At 41.8% G+C, this 25,083-nt stretch overlaps 1 protein-coding gene across 1 annotated transcript in view; it reads right to left on the bottom strand.

Annotated features, from left to right (window-relative positions):
* CHM (CHM Rab escort protein) overlaps positions 1 to 25,083 on the bottom strand; it is a 1,989,252-nt gene that overhangs the window by 180,538 nt on the left and 1,783,631 nt on the right. The gene's annotated exons all lie outside the window — the stretch shown is intronic.

Raw genomic sequence — 25,083 nt, 5'->3', positions numbered from 1 at the left:
GCAAGCTATCCTAAAAACTAGAGCCCAATAACTTGCCTTCAGACAACATCTAAACTATACAATGGAATTGATACCAGCCTAGTTTATAGTCATTTAGAAGAAAACTCAATTATGGCAATAGAACAAAAAGGTAATAAAAAAAAAAAAGTCATACGGAACAAAGGATCATTTGATGTTAAAGTCATAGTGGAGAACTGTAAAAAGGGGAAGAATCGAAGTATGGCATAGATAGACTACAAAACAAATTTGACAGTATCCGACATTCATGGATAAGAGTGCTTACAAATGTATAAGATACACTCTACACTGATCAATTACATTACAGCGACCATGAAACGGTGACAAACCATTTTTCGGTTAAGCCACGATAAAGGCCAACTTATTATTCCAGGAACACGGACAAAGGGGATTATTCCAGAGTACTTGCGTATCACCTGTAAACATCTGTTTTTCAGAAAGAGTTCCCAAGACAGTTTTGAATACAGACTTAAAAAACAAAACAATATTTTAAGAGGAAGCATACCCAGCAGAAAACTATCAGAGGATAATTTTGGCCAACGAAAGACCGGAATACCTGGTTGACAAAAAAGTAGTACTTGTGCGAACCAGAAACTTGGAATGAATTGCTACCACTCATGAATACCATCTAAAAAAGGAAAGCAGTCAGCTTAGCTTTCCACCCCATCCTAAAGACTTGGACTCCTCTGCCAGTGGAAAAAAAAAGTAAGAAAAGAAAATGTTTCAGAGTCTGCAGGCAGCTGGAGCCACTGCCTCAGAGGCACTCAGTCTGGACTGAGTTTCGTGCTACCAGAGTTTGATTAGCCACTTGTGGATCAGGAGAGGAATGGCATGGCATTGCAAGCTTGCAGCTCCTTAGGGGGTGATGGAAATGCATGACTGGGGTATCAGTATCCCATGACTAGATCTACTGTGGGTTATGAAATGCTCATGCATGCAGTGGCTTCAAGGGAGGCAGAGCTGTCCTGAAAAGTTATGTAAACTGAGTTAGTATGTGTCAAAATGGTGCGTACTGCCTACCTTGACCTGATCAAGGCATTTAATACAATAATCCGTTCGCGGGCATTGTAAATTAAGTCATAAACTTAGACATACACCCATATATTACATGCTGGATTGCCACATGTCTCTCAGATAGGAGTCCCCCGATTATATGAAGAGAGATATTATGGAACTTTCAGACTATGTGTCACAGGCTGGTATGAGCCTACTATTGAGCAGCATATTACGATCACTGATAATGATGATACAAGATTTTCGCAGAATTTCCAATTCATAAAATTGTGTTTTTTTGGCAAATTAGTGCTAAAGCAGTAAATACTGAAGTCGGAAAATCATGGCATACATTTGAATTTCAGACTTCATAGCTCTGCGTAAATCTCATGCTCATGCATATCCTATTATTTTGTCAGTCTGTAAGAGCAATACTTAGAAATTGTCCCCATTTTGGGGTCTTTGTCCCAATACATCTCAGCTGTCCATATTTTTGCAGAACGTTCAAATATTTGGCTCGTATTTCTGGTCTGTTCCTCAAACATTTGTGGTTTTTATGGCAAATCACTGGGATGATCCAAGGATGCAAGCAGTATATAATGACATACATTTGAGTTTCAAACTTCAAATCCTTTAGAAATATCAGACAATGCATTGCATACTGGCACAATATTATTTTGGGCCTTTGTACCCCCCCCCCCATTCTGTTGTGCTTTGTTCGGATTTATTGTACTAAGAGGTTGAGGGCTATGTATTAGCCACATTTCTTGCTCTAACTAGTTGAGAGGTATGATGTCCAGATTTTTTCTTTTAATGTATTGGTCTGTTCTTCATTTATTTTGTGGTTTACTGTAAACTGACTGAAGTCACTAAGCATGAAAAACATTTGAGCTTCATATCCTTCCAAAAATGCATGCATACTGAAGTCCTGTTACTAAAACAACTTACTAAGTTTATACGCATAGCGTTTATGTCTTGTATTTTGAGCACATTATTATATTAAAGGGTTTGTCTGGATTTTTTGCTTCAAGAGGTGAAGAGGTGTATCACTGCTTACTTAAAGCTATTTACGACATCTTCAACTAAGAAGTCGCACAGAATGCGAACCCCTTTGCACTGTTGCTGTTTCTGCCACATACTGATCGCTCTCACTCTTCCAAAGCATACACACACACGCAGATAGAATCATAAACATGCATGCACAAACACACACGTACATACTTAACTCTCTTTTCTAAACTCTTATTTTACTTTTACATTCCCTAAACAGCAAAACCAGTGTTTAACAAGTGTAAAACAACTGCTTGCTCGATCTCACTCGTACTTTCACGCAGGCGTACTGCCACACACACACACATGAGCACACGCTTCTATTATTTTAATCTTAAATTTCTTGTTTTTTTTATTTTACGCTTGATAAACAAGCCAGCGTAAAATAATGGCAACCGTTACATTTCTTGGAGTGTGAGGTCTAAGGCATTACCAGTAAAAAAAAAAAAAAAAAACACGCTGCTGGCATAGCTCTCCACAGAACAGACCTGTGCAGGATGACTAGATTTCTGCCTCATAACTTGAGTCTGTACTCATACAATGCATAATTTGCTGGTAAATGACCTCTGAGGCACAACATTTTCAGTTAGTTATAGAATGAAGTTCTGAATAAGTGGGATGGAGGCTGTAAGGAAACACAATGCAGCAGCAGATTCAGCATGTTATTATGAGATAGCTGCATGCAATCAATCGCATTACAGAATCACAGGATATCATTACACATTATCAGGAAATGAACTAATCTAAAGAAAATGTGATGCATGTACCTGTAGCAAAACAAAAAAAAAACTCTTTACTCACGAACTGTGTATGTTAGCAATCCCTCACAAAAACAAATTCATCCAGCAACTGCAGTGAATAGAGCAGTTCCACTGTATGTCACCATTGCTTTTTTACTGGTAACAGAAGCAGCTATGAAAACGGCTCATGCATAGCTAATGGTTGGGGCGTTCCCTGGACGAAAAGACTGGGGAAGGCGGTTTATGGGCGGTCCTTGGGCAGCAGCTGAGGAAAAGGTGAAAAATAATAAAGGCCGTTATTAGCAAATTATTCGAACGCCCGTGTAGTCTCTACAGCTCTGCGAGACCTTTTCAAGCTTAAAGATGGCTCACAGTACCGGAGATTAAGAACGGGGAATGAAAAAAACAGTCAAAATCATGATTTACCCTAGCAGAAAGCATATGCTATAATGCTACATTCAAAAGATAGGAAGAAAAAACACTCCAGAAATGAGAAAACAAGTGTGGTAGCACGTAGTGGTCCTTTAAGGACCATCTGTGTAATGTATCCTTGTAAAAAAATTGCTTTGTCACGAGCATCTTAAATGCATGTATGTATGTGTGCGAGTTTCTCTCTCTCTGGGCCTCCACTGAAAAGTAGGCTTTGCCCAGTTGACTTTCCTGGTACAAAAAATGCAAATAGATAAAATAAATACATGCTTGCTGTCCCTCAGGATCACAGTTATAGCTTCAGACTTTCAAAACACAGCCCACTGATGTAGGGGAAAATAACACTATTAGAGAAAGCTGAAAGAGGCTCATAAATATAACAAATTTCTCTAGCTACCCTGTTTCATTCAAAAATCACAGGTTTCCACATAAGCCTTGTTAAATGTGTTTCTTAATTTCTACAATTAGTAGTGGTAAGGAAGCACTAACAGGCTGATGTCTTCATGTTCCTTCTTTCAGGATGAAAGCATTCTCCCACTCCTAAAAATCATATCTTTATTTTGTTGCAATCAGCAACTGAGAGGTTTCCTTTCGTACCACTCAACTCTGTTATTCATGAGTCAGGAACAAAGCCAAAAAATACGTAAATAATGAGGAACAAAGATCCGAAATCAGGGGAGATTTTATTTACCCTAATGCAATTAAAAGCTAAGGGGAACAGGGTTAGCATTAACCTACACTTTCAGAACAATCATACCCTTTTAACATCTTTGCTCAAGGATTTCAAAGCCAAAAATAAAGTGTGTGTGTGTGTGTGGGGGGGGGGGGGGGTGCCAAAATAAGGAAATATATATTACTCTAATTCACTGAATAGAAGACTAGGTTTTCTAAACAAGATGCATAAAACTCCAATGTCTGGCATTACTGAATGACTAATCCTCAGTGATTTACCAGAAAATTCAAAAACTTTGTGAGGGACAAGGCAAAAATATGACAAAATCATGGACATTCGGCAATTTATTTATTTTTTTAACTGTTGACAGATATACGAACAATAACTATGAATCTCTTATTTACCGTAAAAAAATATATAAGGACTATAGCAAAAGTATGAGACAAAAACAGACACATTCTATAAAATTAGGGACAGTTGAAAGCTGTGGTACCTTTCAAAGCATGTACCTCAGGGTGCAGACTAAAGATGGCATTCAATCCAGGTAGTTCCATGACTCGAACAGACTCCAAACATACTGGTATTGGCTGAATTTCCACAACAAAACTGATTCAACAAAATGAGCAATGAGCAGCTCCAACCCTCTCCTCGTCTTCTGGACAGGCAGACAGTACAACAGGAAGTGAACCACAGACTTTATTACAGTCTCAAAGTGGTATTGCGATGACTTTTTCCAGTATAGGTATCAAAGTCATGCATTAAAAAAAAAAGCCATGTCCCTACACCACTTTTATTATCTTCATTCAGGGTTTTTAGTAACACCTCAGTGCAGTTTCAGCCAATTACAGTGCAGTTTAGATGCGACTGGACCTAACACAGAGCACCTACAGCCTATAGATCTAGTCTAATCAGATACTTAAACAACCAGGGCTCAGCTCGTTTAGGTCTCATTCATTTGTTGAATTGCAAGCTCAAGCAGAGCTTTTACTTGAGCCAGCTCTGGCTCTACCACCTCTACAGCTACCAGTAACACTCAATAATCACATGACCAAGGAATGCTAATTGTTTTGCAAAGGCCTTATAGGATGAGGGGAGTTAGAATGTGCTCTGTGTTTCACTCTAACATGCTGAAGGGGTCACTTTGACACAGTTTTGATTTTCAAATCTTGAGGAAATACAGTAGCTTGACACTTTTTAAGCAAGGTCATTTTCTCACAGAAGAAAGGACTGGGTGTTACAATACAGCAGAAATCATAAGACCAATAGTGCAGGCCAACTGCTATGATGATTAGGAAGAAGGGGGCATTATGCAGTGCCTCATACAATGTTTAGGAGTGGAGCTGCACTTGAAGTAGTTAATGGCAGTGAAGTGAAAAATGAAAAGTTAAACACACAGTAGCCAAATGAATGCGTAATATGTACTGTACTGCTTGTGAAGTTTATAGGCCTTAAAAGGGTGCCGTGCAAAGTTTAGCCTGCACTGCATTTAAAGAAAACTCGAAAAGGATGCATCTAAAAGAGACAGCACTTCTGTCTAGAAGTCTGTGCATACTTCTCAGGAATCCAATTTTGCAGAAAGTCCACATTTTTGTCTCACATTTTTGGTGTGTTCTTAATAAAAATTGTGGTTTTCAGGCAAATCAATGAAGACTGAAGTTACTAAATAATTTATTTTATTTATTTATTCATTTTACATTTGTTGACTGGGCTAGTCTAGCTGGATATATTTCCATTTTCAGTAGAGGCCCGGGGAGAAAAGCTCCACACAGAAATACACATAAAAAAGAAAAAAAAAAACTTATAATTAAAAAGCAATTACAATAATAACAAATGGCAATATAATGTCAAAATAAAAACTTAATTAAAGAAGATATATCAAAAGTATAACTTGTATGAGTAACAAAGATTCAGGTTAAAGGATGAGATGACAGTGAGAAAAAAATAGGGTGACAAGTTGTTGTACAGAGAGAGTTAGAGGTAAGCAAAAGGGTAAAATATCAGAGAAAGAGGGCAAAAATACTATAAGTGGGTAAAAAAAAGGAAGCCATCTAAGAGAGGACTGTAAAACAAAAGAAGCAGAAAAGACTTGCTAGATATGAGACAAAGAGAGGTAGAGAAAAATAAGAGTAAGGAAGAAAGAGTTATTAAAAGAAAAGAAAAAAGAAAAGAAGAGATAGTGGCGGAAAAATGAGGAGGAGGATAGACAGATGTAGGTAGGAAGATTAGTCAGGCTTTATACAGGAACAGAGCCAATGGCTTTTGAAGTAATTCTTAATTTCTTGTTTGAAGAGAGGCAGAGATGCGAGTAGAGTGATTTCACTGGGTAGTGAATTCCAGCTCCTTCCAATTGTATTAGAGAAAAGGGAGTCACTGGCTGAGTTATTGGACTTTGTAGGGCAGGCCATAAGTTTCTTAGAAGATCTAAGAGAGTTGAGATTATTATAAGGGATTAAAAGTTGAGAAAGAATAGGAGTGTTATTGGGCTGGTATAGTAATTTGTGGGCAATATTGAGTTGGGGAATGAGCAAAAGGTGTTGAAATTCCATCCATCCTAGTTGTTTCAGGTTCACACAGTGATGTGTTCTATAAGGGTTACCAGTAGCAAATCTAGCAATGTTGTAATAGGATGTGGCAAGTTTGTTAAGGTTGGCTTTCTTAAGGTTGGTAAAGATAGGAGAAGCATAAAGGAGTGTAGATATAAGATGGGAGTGGGCAATTGTGGCTCTGGCAGAAGCAGTTAGGTAGGGTTTAATTCTATATAAGGATCCAATTTTTCTGTTTACTAATTTGATAGTGATGTTGATGTGTTGATCAAAAGAGAGATTATTATCAATTGTTATTCCTAAAAGTTTTGTTGTTGGTTCAGGGGAAATGACAGTAGCATTATTTGATGAGATGGTGAAATCAAGGGGTAGGGATCGAGGTAGGGGTGAAAAGGAGAAGTTTAGTTTTTTTGGCGTTAAGAAGAAGGTAGCGTTTAGAAAACCATGTTTCAACTGTGTTGAAGATGCTTTGAGTAAGTGAATGAAGTGTTGTAGAAGAAGACGCTGAGCAAATTAGGGTAGAGTCATCAGCATATTGTATGACGGTTGCTTGAGGAATTGCTAGATGTAGGTCATTAATGAATAGTGTGAAAAGAAGAGGTCCGAGAATTGAGCCCTGAGGGACACCAATAGTTACAGGTAAAAGAGAGGAAGTTTGGTTTCCCCAAAAAACTGCTTGTTGTGTATTGCTAAGATAAGATGTAAACCATTTAATGGCAAGGTTGTCAAAGGAAAGGGATGTGAGTATATTGATTAATATAGAGTGGTTAACCATGTCGAAAGCTTTAGAAAGATCGATAAATAGTGCAGAAGAGAGAAGGTTATTGTTGCGGTTCCTATTTATGGTGTCTATGAAGGAAAGAAGAGCAGTGGTAGTACTATGATGGGGTCTAAAGCCATGTTGACAGTTGGCTATTAAGTTATGTACTGAGAGATGATTTAGAAGTTGTTGGTGTATACATTTTTCCATAATTTTTGCTAATGGAGAAAGGAGTGCGATTGGTCTATAGTTAGAATAGTCGATAGAGTTGCCTCCTTTGTGTAAGGGATAATGTAGGACACTTTCCAGATGTCAGGGATAGTACCCTCTTGGATTGTTCTGTTTATGAGAATGGAAATAGGATATGCGATTGCTTTTGCAGCCTTTTGGAGAAAAAGAGAAGGGAGGTTATCAGCAGAGGGGGTACAAGGCTTGAGTTTGTGGATGAGTTTACAGATGAAAGAGGTAGAGATAGGTTGTAGTTTAAAGTTAGGGGATGAAGCAGCTTGGATTTGTGAGGAGTTTGAGTTATTGATGTTCATTTGCTTGGTTAGGGAATTAATAGTTTCAGTAAAGAATAGGTTGAAAGTGTTAGCAGTTAGGAGAGGGGTGTCTGGGTCCGCATTAAGTGGGCTAGGTGTTTTAGCTGTACCTGGGGACAGGAGTTTATTTACTGAGGACCAGAAGGCCTTTGGATTGTTATGATGAGTCTGTTGAAGTTTGCAGTAAAAGTTTTTTTGGTCTGCAATTATAGCCTTTTTAGTAAGGTTTCTAAGCTGGAGAAAGTGCAGCAGGTCCGGATTATTTCTGTGACATCTCCATTTAGACCAGATTTTATTTCTGGAGTGAATTAGATTTTTTGTTTCTCTTGAGAGCCATGGGGCTATATTGGACTTCATTTTAATGGTACGCTCAGGAGCATGTCTATTAAGTATGGATAAGAAATTTGTGTTAAAGTATGATACTGCATCTTCAAGAGGAAGTGTTTTTAATGGATTCCAGTTGCATTTGCTAAGTTCCATTTGAAATGAGTCTACGTCAAACTGTTTTGTGGAGCGTATTTTTCTAGTATTAGGGAGGTTAGTAAAGTCAGTCTTTTCTCTTTCTATATAAGTCAAGGAATGGTCACTGACATCATCTGGCAGAGTTCCTACTTTGTAGGTGTGTTTGGTATTATTTATCAATATCCAGTCTAGAATACTTTCTTTATTATTAGGCTTATTGATTCTTGTAGTTGAGGTAATGGTTTGGGTAAAGCCTTGGAGGTTTATATGGGAAGTTGGATTCTTGGTATTTATGCAGTTCCAGTCTATATTAAAGTCACCTAGAATTATTGTTTCTTGGGGGAGAGTTGTAGATACCCAGCTAAGAAAGGCTTCTAAAATGGGTATGTTATTACCTGGGGGTAGGTATACACAGATAATGTTAAGGGATTTCTTGGTGTTCAAGTGAAGTTTGATTATGATGGCTTCTACTTTGCTATCTGGGGTTGGGTCTATTGTTAGGGTGGAGATATTTAATTGATTGTTATAAAGAATTGCTACTCCACCTCCTTTACGTTTAGTACGGTCATGTCTAACAATATTATAGCCTTGGGGTATAATTTCTGTGTCTTTAGTGTCAGGCTTAAGCCAGGTTTCAGAGAGGCAAATAATGTCAAAGGAATGGATATCAAGGAGAGCATGTAGGTGAGGTACTTTATTGTTTATGCTTTGAATGTTTAGATGTCCTATTAAGAGAGTATTGTTAAGTTTAGTTTTAGGAGTAAGAGGTGAAGGGTTGATAGGGCCAGGGTTAGGGTGTATGTCCCCATCCTGTAAGGTGTGGTTCTTTGGTTTGGTTATCATGATGTTGTTAAAGTAGGATTTTAGTTTCATTTTTCTATCTGTAGAGAAATTTCTATCTGTAGATAATGAAAGACAGTTGAGTTATATTCTTCAAAAAAATGCATGCTAATGCAACACATGTCATTCTACCAACTTTCCAAGTTTGCAAAACCTGTCCTGATTTTGGATCTCTGCCTCACCCCCTCCATTATTTTTTGGATTTGTCCAAAATTCCTTTAAGAGGTTGAGAGGTATGCCTATGTGATTAATGGGTCTATATCACATAGTCAAAGTTACGTAACTTCGAACACCTAATGGTTGAACCATTACACAACAGACAACAAAATAAATTGTAAGGAGGGGGGGCAAGCCGCTCTGCAACCTCCATGTGGGGGGCTGCACCCCTCACCCCCCCGCTACTTATATATACCAACTACGAGATCGCACCACATTGAAGTGAATGGAAACCTCCGCCTATGGAGATTTCCATTCACAGAAAGCATTCATATATGGACAAGACAGTCAAGCTCAGGCACAGAGGATTTGAGGTAGTACTTATAAAGCTGGTGCAGAAGCAGACAAGGAAATATGAATGATCAGGAAAAGAGTGCAGAGGAATAATGAGAGAGACAGAAAAGAAGAAAGCATAGGATTTTGTCTTTCTTTTCATTATTATACACCTATAAAATATTTTGTTATTAGTGGCTACAATTTCACTGTCTGGGACTTTGCTTTCCTGCTTCCTTCTAGTTTAACTGGTAATATTATCCATTTGCTTTTTTGTGTGTGCTTATATTTCCTACGCCCTCTTCTGTTTTGCTGTCACCTCCTCTGACAGCCACTATTCATTTTTCTTTACAGATATATTTACTTCACAAAATGCATTATGGATAATGTGACAGCAGTTCTACACCAGCACTGTTAAGTTTTGTTGTAGCAATTCTTAGATGGTATATAACATTCCATAAAAGGCAATACTCCTGGATTTCAGAACACCACTTTTGATTGGCTCAGTCTGATGAAAAGTACAGTTGTGTACACCTACCATAAATGTAGATGTTCGAGTATCTTCACTGTTGCAGTCATGACTGTAGGGTTCTCCCCTGTCGGCAGGCAGTCCTCGGTCGGCCAGAATCCCAAAGTCTGGGTCCGGCGTCGGCTGTTCAACCACGCTCCCTGACGTCAGAGCGCCAGGAGTACAAAGCTGACAGCCAACGCCATCTTCTCCAGTTTTTCTTGCCCCAGATGTCAGGAGTCCCAAAATGAGAAAGGTCCCATATCCTTTGCAAATACACCTCAGAAGAGGGTGGGGTCTAATGGTTAAGGTGGTTGCCTTACAAACACAAGGTGCAGGGTTTGAGTCTGACAAGGGATAACTAGCTAGGCTTAAAATGGCTCGCAAGGGCAGTTAGCTTACTACTAATCTATGAACACAAAAGTAAAAATAAGAGGGGATAGGAGGGAGGGAAACCCAGACTGCAACAGTGAAGACACTCGAACATTTACATTTATGGTAGGTGTACACAACTGTACTATGTTCATCGTGTTTCACTGTTGCAGTCATGACTGTAGGGTAGAATCCCAAAGCTGAAAGAAAGGGAGGTGGTCATAAAGAAGAAGGGGCGGCTAAAAGGCCCTGCAAGACTGCAGAGGCAAAGCCTGCCCTAGACTTAGAGTAGAGAGGTAAATTGTAGTGCTTAGAAAAAGTATGCACTGAACTCCAAGTTGCAGCTTCCAAAATGTCTTTGGTAGGAACTCCCCTGAGGAAGGCCGCAGAAGTGGCAGCAGCTCTGGTGGAATCAGTCCGTATACTGCCTGGGATTTGCTTTCCATGGTGTGAATAACAAAATCTGATTCCATGAGCAATCCATTTAGAAATGGTTTGTTTTGAAATGGCTTTACCTTGGGAACTTGAAGCATAAGAAACAAGCAATTGTTCTGATTTTCTGATGTCCTTGGTTCAGTCCAGGTAAAAACGTAGTTGTCTGTGTACACCCAAGGAATGTAAGATCCTTTCCCCTTTATTTTGAGGAGTAGGGAAAAAAGTTGGCAAGTGGATAGTTTGATTTAAGGCCACTTTGGAAACCACCTTAGGCATGAAGGTAGGATTAGTCCTCAAAGACACCCTGTCTTGATGAAAAATAATATAAGGTTCCACAGCCATAAGAGCTTGCAACTCTGAAACTCTCCTGGCAGAGGTTAGGGTTAACAGGATAGCTGTCTTCCAAGATAAAAATTTGATATCAGAAGAGGCAGCAGGCTCAAAAGGAGGCAAGGTTAGTTTTTCCAAAACATAGTTGAGATCCCAAGCAGGAATGGGAGGAGATCTAGGAGGTCTCAAGTTCTTAGCTCCTCTGAGAAACTGTCTCATGAGCTGGTGGGAAAAGATTGGCGGGTCTGTATTATAATGAGCAGAAATAGCAGAGGCATGTATCTTAATGGAAGAGAAAGAGAGACCCTTATGTAAGAGATCTGTCAAGTAAAGTAAAATTAAAGGAATGTTCGGAAGAAGAGGATCAGGAACAAAATCTTTTCCATTTTCCTGCATAAGATTTTCTAGTGCTAGGACGTCTGGCTTCTAAAATGACATCCATAACCTGCCTGGTTAGGAAAGAAGAAATCAAAGACCCTAGATTAACCAGGCCGCCAGACTGAGAGTTCTGACATGAGTGTAGAACCTGACCCTGATGTTGGGACAGAAGGTTCGGAGACTGAGGTAAAATCCAAGGGGGCTCCAGACATAGGTTTTTTAGAGTTGGGTACCAAAACTGTCGAGGCCAATTTGGAGCCAGCAAGATCATCATCATCATCATCTTGGGCTTGTCCTGTTTTATCTTTAATAATACCCGTGGAAGAAGAGGAAGAGGCGGAAAAGCATATCCCGAGAGGTTCCTCCAACTGAATGATAGGGCATCCACTTTCCAAGCTTTTTTGTGGAAAGTCCTGGTGCAAAAAGTCTGTAGTTGATGATTGAGATGGGATGCAAAGAGGTCTATGTGAGGACATCCTCAGACTGCTGTTATCATCCTGAATATTTTGGTGTCTAACATCCACTCGTGTGGATCCGAAAGGTTTCTGCTCAGACTGTCTGCCAGGAAGTTTTGCTTCCCTGGTAGAAACTGAGCTTGAAGGTCCAGATTGCAAGCTAGAGCTGTGTTCCATAGATCCATGGCTAGTCTGCAAAGGGGGTAGGAATGAGATCCCCCTTGCTTGTTTATGTACCACATAACTGTGGTGTTGTCTGTCCGTATTAGTAGTTGTCCTGGTTGTAGAAGATTCCTGAAAGCCATTAGAGCTTTCTGAATGGCTAACATTTCCTTTAAATTGATATGCAGGTGCTTCTGATCCTTTGTCCAAAGGCCCTGCAGACAGTTTCCCTGAAAATGGGCTCCCCAAGCATAATCCGAGGCGTCCGTATTTAGAATCTGAGTGGCAGGAGGCAGACAGAAGGGTTTCCCCTTGTTTAGAGTACATGCCCTGGACCACCAAAGAAATTCCTTTTGAAGGCAAGGCAGGACGGAGATCAGTATGTCTAAACTGTGGCAATGCTGAAACCATACACTTTTTAGGTACCACTGTATTTTCCTCATGTGTAGTCTTGCATATGGTACTAGAAGGATGCAGGAGGCCATGTAACCCAAAGCCTGCAGGAATCTCCTTGCAGATAGCGGAGTTAACGTAGCCAAGGTCTTGAAAGTTGAAGCCAGCTGTAATTGTTTTTCGGATGTCAGAAATGCCATCTGGGTTGTGGTGTTTAGAAGAGCACCCAGAAAAGTTATCTGTTGTGAGGGTGTCAAATTTGACTTTTTTATGTTTACAGAGAATCCCAGGAACTTGAGGAGGTTCTGTACAAATTCTAGATGCTGGAGTAAGACATCCTTGCTGTCTGCCTGAATTAGACAATCGTCCAGATAAGGGTAAATTTGAATTCCCTTGAGTCTGCAGTAAGCTACTACTGGAGCCAGGCATTTGGTGAAGACCCTGGGTGCAGTAGACAATCCAAAGGGCAGCGCAGAGAATTGAACGTGCCTCGATCCGGCCTTGAACCTGAGGTATTTTCTGCGTTCCTGCCTGATGGAAATGTGTAAATATGCCTCCTTTAAATCCAAAGTTACCATCCATGCATCTTTGGACAGCACTGGAAGTAGCTGCTGTAGAGTAAGCATCGTGAATTTTGGAATCTCTAGAAAGGTGTTCAAGACTGACAGATCCAGAATGGGTCTCCATGAGTTTTGCTTCCTGGGGACTAGAAAGAGCCTTGAGTAAAAACCCCGTCCCATCTCTGAAAGTGGAACCGGTTCTATTGCTTTCATGGCCAAAAGAGCTTCCACCTGGTTTAAGGCCTCTGTCCATTGATGTTTTGGAAGGTCTGACCATCCGCTTGGCCTTGACAGGGTATGAAAATGGAATTTGTAACCAATTAAAACCACATCCAGAACCCACTTGTCTTGGGTTATACGAGTCCAATTTTGATACAAAAGAGAGAGTTTTCCTCCAAGAGGGGCTTCCAGGCAAGAAGTTCCTGCAGCCCAACAGAGGGAGTCATTGAGTTTGTTTCCTATGAGTTTGTGATCTGTCCTCTCCTCCCCTAGGGGTGGAAGCAGTCCACTGTCTTGGTCTATAAGAAGCTTGTGTTTGAGGCCTTCCTCTGGAGCGTCTATATCTACCCCTCTGAGGCCTGTCTGAAGTGGGAAAGGACCAATTTTTAGAAGGCCAATTCCTGCTAAATCTTGGTGGCTGTACTTGTAAGAAATCTTTAACTGTTTGCATGGATTACGCCTTATCCTCCATCTTTTTAATCATCTCTTCAGCTTTTGATCCAAACAAAACATTATGCTGAACAGGAGCATCCAATAATTTAGCTTTTACTTGTTCTGGCAAATTTTGTTCCTTTAGCCATGCATGCCTTCTATTGACTGTGCCAGAGGCAGCAGCCCTACAAGAAGCCTCCAAGGCATCAAATCCACAGTGTCGACCATGCTTCCCAACTTGTTCAGTGGCATGCAATAAGTCATGTAATTCCTTATCTGCACAGGCATAAATGGAAGTAAGCTTTTGTTTTAAAACAGACAAGAGAAATTGCTGGTATTTCAGCATATGAAACTGACAGTTTAAAGCCCTAATGAACAAAGTAGCAGAAGTGTACACTTTTTTGCCCCATCTTTCTAAAGATCTAGAATCCTTTTCAGTGGGAATGGGATTTTTGGCAGAAGCGGCCTTAACTCCCTTAGGACCCTGGGAAATGGTTTCAGGGTCAGCAGAAGGGTTCTTGTATAAAAACTGGTGGGAATCAGGAACCCTGTAATATCCATCAGGCTTAACAGGAGCAGGAGGAAAAGAGTCAGGGGTTAAGTTAGCCTCCAAAAAAGCATCATCCACAATATCCAAAACAGGAGGAATAGCAAGGGGTCTATGTTGGGGGAGAAGAAGAAAATCCCTTAGTCTTTTCTTAGATTCCGAATACTCCTGTCCTTCCCAGTGGAAATGTTCCCTCATTTCATGCAAAGTTTCCCCAAAAGAAAAATCCTCAGGGGGAGAAGCTGAAGGAATGGATTCCTCAGCATCAGAATCCTCATAAGGAGGGAAAGAATATTCCTGGTCAGAAGAAGAAACTGAAGAAACAGAAGCCTGATCAGAGGAATCATAATAAACATCTTGCCTTGGCCTTTTATCTGGAGGGGGATGAGAACCCCAAATCATTTCTTACTGAAGTTGGTGCGCCTTGTTTGCTGTGGCATAGACTGGATTCGGGCCTGCTGGATCTAGCTTTGTTTGTGTAACTTGAGCACTAATCCAGACATTCTCTAAAGTATTCAATGGTATTTATTACTGCTTGGTTGTAACTTGATTAAAGTGTAGCTATCATTCAAGTCTTTTGGATTAAGCACTTGGGCTTCAGACCAGTTGTTTTACATTAGGAAGGTTTGTGGCAAGCACTGTGGTGGCAGGACAGGTAGCTTTCATCCTTCTAAGTTGGGAACTGCTGATTGAGAGCCCAGTGTCCAAGTGTATTAGTTCTGGTTTAGGCACTTGGGCTTCAGGCCAGTTATTTTACATTAAGAAGGTTCGTGGACTGCACTCTTGTGGGAGAAGAGGCTGGACTCTGCCCTTCTGAGCTGGGAATTTTCTGGTTAAAGGTTTATGGTGCCTGAATATTTGAACTGTATCTTACTGAAATTGGTTCACCTTGTTTGCTCTATCATAGACTAGATCCAGGCCTACTGAATCTAGCTTTGTTTATATACTTGTTGTTTGTTTGCTTGTTATTTCCCTGGAAGCTAATTCACCTAATACGCAACTTCTCAGCTTCTGTGGATCACTAGTGATATCTGCATTGCTTACTGTACTTATTTCCTTGTTTCACTTGAAAGAAAGTTACTGTTTGTCGCTTTTGCATTTAGTTACTTGTATCACATTGCACTCAAGTTACCTGGCACTTGCTCACTAAAGCAATTATATAAGTCAGCACTAAAATTAAAAGCACTACACCCTCACTCCCCACTGGCCCTTGTTTTCAATTAAGGATTTCCCAATATTATTCTAGCATGTCCAAAGGTCAGTTGTCAATCTCCTCTCCGGTCCAGCTGGTGAATCTGGGAATCTTGAGGCAATGTTATAACTGCCTCATGTACACAGACAACCCTCTCCTCCTCCCACATAACACAAATACTTGTAGAGATGCAGCTATTTAGCCAAACTGGAGGCTGAGCTCTCTCAACTCAGGACTGGCAAGACCAGACAGGAGGAGAAGGCAACTACACACACCACAAAACCAGCCTCACATAATGCTACCACTCCACTGAATCAAACACATAAACACACAAAGACATACTCGGAGGCTCTGAGTAAAATTTACCTAAACAGCAGAGGCCTCCAAAGCAGACACCCAAACAACTGCTACCTCAAGACACCCCACAAGCAACACATAAACCACAAAAGCAGTGTGCAAAGCAGTCACAGCCCCTAAGGCCAAATACAACACCAAACATACTTGTCATAGGTGACTCCATAGTCAGACACACTGACGTCCCACTCACCAGGCTGAACAAGGAGAGGGTCACAGTAAGCTGCCTATCGGGCGCTAGAATCCGCCACATAACACAAGCACTTTCGGGTCACTCCACAGCAAGTACAAATATGACACAGTCATTGTCCATGCTGGTGTGAACGACCTGAGACGCACCTCCCTGGACTGCATGAAAAGAGACATAGAGGAGCTCTCTGATTATGTAGCCCAGGCAGGTATGACCCTAACCCTGAGCAGTATCCTTCCTTCACCAAGAATGATGCCACAATATAGAGACAAGATGATCAGCTTTAACAATTGGCTTAATGTCTGGTGTCATTCAAAGGGGATCCAGTGTCTGTCTGCCTGGGATGACATGCTTGACAAGCCACGCTGCTTAAGGGACGGCTTGCACCTGTCACCCTGGGATTCCGGATATTGGCTAAGGCTCTTGCCACCCCCATAGTGCCTTTTTAGGCAAGGCTCAAATTCTAAACCTACCACCCTAGAAAACAAAATGGGAAGAAATTGAGGGTAATGCTGCTCAATGCCAGAAGTCTAAATCTCAAAATGCACGACTCGAGGCCCTTCTCAGTATGGAGAACATCGATGTCTGTGCTGTAACTGAAACCTGGTTCAAGGCTCCTGAGAGCACCCGGCACTATTAGGTTTTACCTCATATCATGCGTTCGGCCCCAAAACCCGGACCACTCCACAAAAGGAGGGTGTATCCATATTCATAAAGGATACTCACACCTCCAGGTTGGTGGCAACGCATGAAGCTTCGAAACCATCCAGGTGCAACTAACAATAGGCAAAACTGCTCTACAAATTGTAGCATGCTACAGGCCACCCTCTCAAACTCAGGAACCCCACACAGCCTTCCTGAAGACACTGGAGGGTATAAATGTATCTCCAAACACCATCATATTAGGTGACTTCAACTACCGAATATAGACTGGGAACATTACTCAAGCCCTAACTTTCTAGCCCAACGGTTCCTGGAGTTCATAAATTCAAATGCCATGGAACAGCTAGTCACTGTTCCCACGAGAGGAGAAAATATACTAGATCTCATTGTCACAAACATGGGGACAAAATGCTCCACACGAAGTATATCCCTCATTGGTGAGATCTGATCATAAACTAATCTAACTGGAAATCCACATCCCGCCCCACCCCAAACAAAAAGACCATAGTGAAGAACTTCTCTAAAGCAAACTTCACACTACTCAAGACTGGTGTGGTATCCTTCAAGGCCCCTGAGTCAGAGGAAACCACAACCCAAGCTCGGAAGCCCTTACAAATGCCTTCTATGAACACCTCCAGGACTGCATGGATCAGGCAATCCCAAATAAAACCAAGACTCTTTCCACAAAGGGCAAACGTCCAGTCTGGTGGACCCCAGCCATTAACAAACTTTACAATAAGAGGAGAAAGATATTACATGATAGAACAAAATCCATAAAAGGGAAGTCACCCCTGATCATTATTAGTAAAAACTTACGAGCACTCATAAAATCAACTAAGGCCAATTTTGAGAGAAAAATTGCCATGGATTCAAAGGACAATCATAAGGCCTTTTTCAGCTATGTTAGGAACCTGGGTGGAAACTCACAGATATGCTCAGAATTAGTCCAAAATGATACAAAAATCACTGAACCCACAGACATTGCCAACATACTGGCAGACAGGTTCAGTGCAAACTTCACCCCTCTCCCCTAAAGGAGAGATAACTATCCCAGCCGAGTGTAGCCTCCCGACATCTCAAATGCGCAGGTGAAAGCTGCTCTCTAAAGCTAAAAACACAGCATCAATGTGAACGGATGGTGTCCCCGGCTGTGTGCTACACGAGCTAAATGAGGAATTAAACCCGCACATAAGGCAGCTGTTTAATCTCAGCCTTACCACAGGATACGTGCCCAAGGAGTGGCGTGACGGCAACTGTGGTCCCACTCCACAAAGGTGGCCTCACGGACCCTGGTAATTACCGCCCATAAGCTTAACAAGTCTAGTCTGCAAAGCTATGGAGAGGATCATAATGGAGCTCATAAACAAAGATATAGGGGACTTGCAGACATTGGACCCGACCCAGTTTGGCTTTGTCAAGGGAAGATCATGCCTTTTGAACTTGGTCGACTTCTTCAAATAGTCACCAAGGCCATTGATGAGGAAAGGCAGTCCATACAGCCTACCTTGACCTTGCAAAGGCTTTTCACACAATACCCCACTCGGTATTGTAGAAAAACTTACCAGCTTAAATGTAAACCCATATGTCACAAGATGGGTTGCAAACTGGCTTAAGGACAGAACCCACAGGGTTAGAGTTGCTGGCGCTGTGTCAGACTCCAAGCCGGTCACAAGTGGTGTCCCACAGGGCTCGGTCCTTGGCCCTATTGTTTGGCATCTACTTCTCAGAAGTACAGGCCAACATGGGAGGACTTTGGCTGACAAAGTTTGCAGATGACTGCAAACTGGCCATAGTGGAAAGTGCATCGGACACTGATATCCTTCAGAAGGGACTCACGGAAACAGATAGCTGGTGCCAGAGCCATGGCCTGAAGTTAAACGCCAAAAATGTATAGTCATACCCTTCGGGAAAAACAAGGTAACCCCAAGCTACCATATAGGTGGCAATCCACTAAGCACAGAAGAGGTTATCAGGGACCTGGGGACCCAGGTTGACAGTGGCCTTTCTTTTGACACTCACATTGCTAAAGTGGTTAGAAAGACCTTCTACATTGCCCACCTGATCATGAAGGGATTCACATCCAGATCTAGTGAGGTCATTGTTCCCCTGTACTCTTCACTTATCAGACCAATGATCGAGTACAATGCCCCATTCGGGATGTATCTCACCCGACATCTGCAGCAATTGGAGAGACCCCAAAAGTTCCTCACCAAAAGGATAAAGGGACTCCAAAATCTGTCATATGCTGCCAGATTGAAGAAACTCCAGCTCTATTCAGTCGCATACCGCCTGCTCAGAGGTGACATGTGCCTGACATACAAGGCCATGTCCAACCCGAATTAATGGACATGCTCCACCTCAAAAATCCAAATCCACCAAAACCACTAGAGCAAGCGACTTAAACCTTAGCACGGATATAAATAGGACGTGCTGGAGGGATAGATTTATCACTCAGAGACTCCCTATGCTGTGGAATAAAATCCCGGTCCATGTGAGGCAGAGCACCTCGCTGACTCTGTTCAAGAGAAATCTAGACCTGTGGATGGGAGATCGTAGGTTTACCCCGGGAATCATCTCTGGGTCACTGCTGGACAGAGGCACAACAAACTAATGGGCACAGTATTTTTTCATATAAGGGGTGGCGTAAGCCACAATAATTTGGGCTAGGCTTATAAATGCCTTAGGGCAGATAGCCTAGTATAAACCTATGAACCTATGAACCTATAAATCCTCCGCCATCTTGAGTAACTGTTTCTGTGACGTGGGAGCCGGTTCAGAAGAGGCCTGTGTTGCAGTCTTTGATTTAGAAGGAGTCTTTGCCTTTATTAGAAGCTGAGTAGGCCTGAAAAACCCTTCGGAAGCCGGTACCTGCACAACGGCTCCGGACCCATCCGAAGGAGCATTGTCCGAAGGTCCTGCAATAGAAATATTTAAAGGCCTGGTTGGCTCCTCATGAGAGTCCGTTTTGGCCATCGGTTCTGAAATGGCCGACGACAGGGGCTGCAAAAGTGCCTCACTGACGACGGCCGAACCTGAAGCTGGCTCCGCTTGTGCGCTATGATCAGATTTGCACCTCGGAGGCCTGTCTTTATCCTTGTGATGTTTGTGAACTCCGGTAGCCGGAACCGTATCCGACGACATTTTGTAGTTAAAGCGTCTACCGAAGTAATGAAAAGCAAAATCGTACCTTCGTTTAATTGTACGATGATTGAATCTAGCACAAAACCGACAACTAGCTACGTCGTGGTCAGGGCCTAAGCAAGGAATACAGTAAGAGTGAAAATCCTTATGAGGTATTTGCTTCCCACATAAAATACAATTATTAACTTTTTCTGACATTGGACTGGAGCAAGAAAAAGTTTCCCCAACGGGGTACTTAGCTTTGAGTGGAGAAGAAAGTCTCCGGACTGAAGTTTATCAGAAAAAATCGTCAGGAGTCAGCCGACCGGCACTTGCGAACTGCTATCACCGCACGGCAAGAAAGACTGGAGAAGATGGCGTCGGCTGTCAGCTTTGTACTCCTGGCGCTCTGACGTCAGGAAGCGTGGTTGAACAGCCGACGCCGGACCCAGACTTTGGTATTCTGGCCGACCGAGGACTGCCTGCGGGCAGGGGAGAACCCTACAGTCATGACTGCAACAGTGAAACACGATGAACATCCACACTGATTGGTGGCCATTTGTTTTCCAAACAGTCCATTTTCAGACAAACTCCTCCTCTCCCCTCTTCCACCAAGGATTGAGAAATCATGTGAAGACTGTTCTTTCTTTAATAGGTCACCACTGTAGCGGTCTGACATGTGACCTTGTAAGACCATCTAGAATAACCCTTGCCTCTTAGGGGGCTATAGTCAAAATGCTCCATTTAACAAACGGCATGTTAAAATACCCCAGTCAAGAACCTCTTTCACTCCTCCAACATCCTAAAACTACCTTCCATCATTTTAATACTTTTATCACTTTAAGGAAACACTAAATATAATTCCTATATAGATTTTACTGACATTTCCAGTTTTTGTCGTCACTCACATCATCTTCCCTAGTCCTTCTTTGTTTGTCCTGTTGCTTTAAGCTGTTCTCTTATACAGTGAGACACCTCCTTCTCTATTATCACGTCCGTCTCTCCTACAGTAGCTCATTCTTCAATATTTTTTTCTAATAGCACCATGTTTCTGTTGTCACAAAATGAAATGATGTACAGTCAGGTTAATTTTCTGTCTATACTGTGGGCACTGACAGCTACTACTTTATTTTTTTTTTCTTTTGCCTTTCCCTTGTTTATCTCATCAACATACAATTTATGTTTACTGTTTTCCTCCGTTTGTTACTGATGTCTATTTTTTTTTTCTGCTCTAAAAGATTAAATACATCAGAGTAACTAGACTAGTAGAGGGTAGGCCAGGAGCTCACCACTGTTTTCCTGTGCTAGTCTCTTGGTTAATGTGAAAGTCTAATGGAACTGTCGCTTAGGATCTTGAATCCCATTGGAGATAAATGGAAAACATTGAAGCAATACAGGCCTGTGTGACTGTTTTACATCCTGCAGTGAAGTATTGCCCTAAACAGTAAACATTGTTAAATAGATGGTGCACAATCTGAATCTTGAAAATCATAATCCTGAGACCATAACATCGAAAGATAAAAATACATAACAAAGACTACAATATCAAACTCCTGGACTTTTCTCCACACAGGTCTCATGTCAGCAATCATTCCTTGGTCCACACTGGCAGGGGGATGTTTTAGACACACTGTTGTTCAGTATTTTGGTCTTATGATTATCATTTTCAATGTTGTGATACCACACCATTCAACAATTCACTAAGCTATAATACTAAGCACCCAGTCCACAGTCATGGTGCAGACAAGCAGCACTCACTGCTCTCTGAAGTCGTCACCAGGTCCTCAAACTCAAGACATCTAGTGCAATTTTTAAGAGTAAAAATAAGATTCTCAAACATATGTAAATATGGATTTCTTGGGTGAAGAACTACTTGTAAAAGTGAATGGAGATGTAAACAAAATATTTGGCATTGCTTTCACTATTCCTAATGGAAAACAGACTCTGCAAAATAAAATTAATAAACCATGCAGAATGACAATTCCTACCTTAAGCTCTAGAATAACTCAGAGAAATGAAAGTAGCTTAGTTGTTTAAAACTGGCAGTTTAATATGTACTCTTTTAATTCAACAGCATTTTCTATAAGCACATGAGTACACCATGATTACTGCACAGTACTACTGCACTTAGACTTGTAAGAGAAAAAAATATTTATCAGACTTTCACCAAGTTGGTTCTGTCTAAAACCCTTGTATAGTTGAAAAAAAGAAAAGTGAAACAGTTTATGGGCTATATCTGGTGGATTGAAGCTTACCCCTCAAGAACCTGTATGCAATAGGGGACTTGAAGACATTGGACCCGACCCAGTTTGGCTTCGTCAAAGGAAGATCATGCCTTTTGAACTTGGTCGACTTCTTCAAAACAGTCACCAAGGCCATTGATGAGGGAAAGTCAGTCCATACAGCCTACCTTGACCTTGCAAAGGCTTTCGACACAATACCCCACTCGGGTATTGTAGAAAAACTTACCAGCTTAAATGTAAACCCATATGTCACAAGATGGGTTGCAAACTGGCTTAAGGACAGAACCCACAGGGTTAGAGTTGCTGGCGCTATGTCAGACTCCAAGCCGGTCACAAGTGGTGTCCCACAGGGCTCGGTCCTTGGCCCCCTATTGTTCGGCATCTACTTCTCAGAAGTACAGGCCAACATGGGAGGACTTTGGCTGACAAAGTTTGCAGACGACTGCAAACTGGGCACCATAGTGGAAAGTGCATCGGACACGGATATCCTTCAGAAGGGACTCACGGAAACAGATAGCTGGTGCCAGAGCCATGGCCTGAAGTTAAACGCCAAAAATGTATAGTCATACCCTTCGGAAAAACAAGGTAACCCCAAGCTACCATATAGGTGGCAATCCACTAAGCACAGAAGAGGTTATCAGGGACCTGGGGACCCAGGTTGACAGTGGCCTTTCTTTGACACTCACGTTGCTAAAGTGGTTAGAAAGACCTTCTACATTGCCCACCTGATCATGAAGGGATTCACATCCAGATCTAGTGAGGTCATTGTTCCCCTGTACTCTTCACTTATCAGACCAATGATCGAGTACAATGCCCCATTCGGGATGTATCTCGCCCGACATCTGCAGCAATTGGAGAGACCCCAAAAGTTTCTCACCAAAAGGATAAAGGGACTCCAAAATCTGTCATATGCTGCCAGATTGAAGAAACTCCAGATCTATTCAGTCGCATACCGTCTGCTCAGAGGTGACATGTGCCTGACATACAAGGCCATGTCAGAATTAATGGACATGCTCCACCTCAAAAAATCCAAATCCACCAAAACCACTAGAGCAAGTGACTTAAACCTTAGCACGGATATAAATAGGACGTGCTGGAGGGAAATATTTATCACTCAGAGACTCCCTATGCTGTGGAATAGAGTCCCGGTCCATGCGAGGCAGAGCACCTCGCTGGCTCTGTTCAAGAGAAATCTTGACCTGTGGATGGGAGATCGTAGGTTTACCCCGGGAATCATCTCTGTGTCACTGCTGGACAGAGGCACAACAAACTAGTGGGTACAGTATTTTTTCATATAAGGGGTGGCGTAAGCCACAAAAATTCGGGCTAGGCTTATAAATGCCTTGGGGCAGATAGCCTAGTATAAACCTATGAACCTAATAACCACTGGCAATATGGTATACAACAGCGAAGGTGTAAGAAGAGACTGCTTTCTTACAGTTCATCGCCAGGAAAGGAAGAGTACTATCAATTGAAAAATCAAGAGGAGACTGCAAAATTTAGTGAAAGGTGAAATGATGCAAAATATGAGCAACATTACACAAAGCAGCAGCTCCAGCCAAAACAGAGGAAAGGGTATAACAGTAACTACTTTGTAAAGCAACACCTTTTGTTACAATAACTTTCTTATGCAAGCACTGGCTCATCTAATGGCTTCACTGCAGCTTCTAAAATGTATATGTTGTGAAAAAACATGCTAAAGGGCACGGACTGTTGTTATGAAACTAGACATCAAGAACAGTACATTAGTCATACTTGTACAGAAATGCATAATGCCCATGGTGTACTGTAGAGAAACAGGCCACACATACTTTACACTGATTTATTTAATTTACACTTTGTTGACCAGGTTAGTCACACCAGATCAATGGTCTTTGTTCAAGAAAAACTCAAGCTAGTATTTATAGTGATTAGGGGAAATTTGGCTAGGACACCAGGGAAAGTACAGTTGTATACACTTACCATAAATGTAGATGTTCGAATGTATTCACTGTTGCAGTCATCACACTTTTATCTGCCTGCAGGTAGCCCTCAGTTGGCTCGAATACCAGAGTCTTGGGATTTCTGCATTGGATGCTGTCGCCTCTTCCAAGACGTCAGGTCATAAGGGGTATAAAACATGCAGCCGACGCCATTACATCAGTTTTTCTTGCCCTAGATGTCAGGAGCCCCCAAAATAGGAAGCTATTACATGGTGTGGAACACCTCCAGTAAAAATTAAATATCCCTGCCAGAAAGATAGCCATGAAGAGGATAGGTAAAAAGGATAGAGAAAGCCAGGGGGCTGGAGGGAGGGAAACCAGGACTGCAACAGTGAATACACTTTATGGTAAGTGTACGCAACTGTACTATGTTCTTCGTGTTTCACTGTTGCAGTCATCACACTTGGGTTGATTCCCAAAGCAGAGGAAGGGTGGAGGTAGTCAAGAAGTGTTAGGGCTGGCTCCGGATTTAGAAAAAATAGGTAAGTGGTAATGCTTGGTGAAGGTATGTACAGGTCCAGGTTGTAGCTTCCAGGATGTCCCTGGTGGAGAACCCCTTACAAATGCTGTAGAGGTTGAAGTAGCTTGAGTGGAATGAGTTCTGATCCCAAAAGGGTAGATTTTCCATGGTGCTTGTAGCAGAAATGGATGCAGTGTGTTATCCATTTAGAAATGGTTTGCTTCGAAATGACCTTGCCCTCTGCCCCTGCAGCAAAGCTGACTAGTAGCTGGTCAGGTTTTCTGAAAGGCTTAGCCCTGTTAAGGTATAACCTGAACTGTCTGTGCACGTCCAAGGAGTGCAGGATCCTTTCCCCTCTATTCTGAGGATTAGGGAAAAAGGTTGGCAAAATGGATGGATTGGTTTAAAGCCACACTAGATACCACTTTGGGCATAAAGGAAGGGTTAGTCCTGAGGGAAACCCTGTCAGCATGGTTCATAGGTTAGTACTAAGCTAACTGCCCTTGCGAGCCATTTTTTTAAGCCTGGCCAATTATCCCTTGTGAGACT

The sequence above is a fragment of the Protopterus annectens genome, chromosome 15.part0, assembly GCF_019279795.1.
Source record: "Protopterus annectens isolate FY-2018-M chromosome 15.part0, PAN1.0, whole genome shotgun sequence".
In the NCBI taxonomy this organism is placed as follows: domain Eukaryota; kingdom Metazoa; phylum Chordata; order Ceratodontiformes; family Protopteridae; genus Protopterus; species Protopterus annectens.
This window is presented reverse-complemented; position numbering and strand designations above follow the sequence as displayed.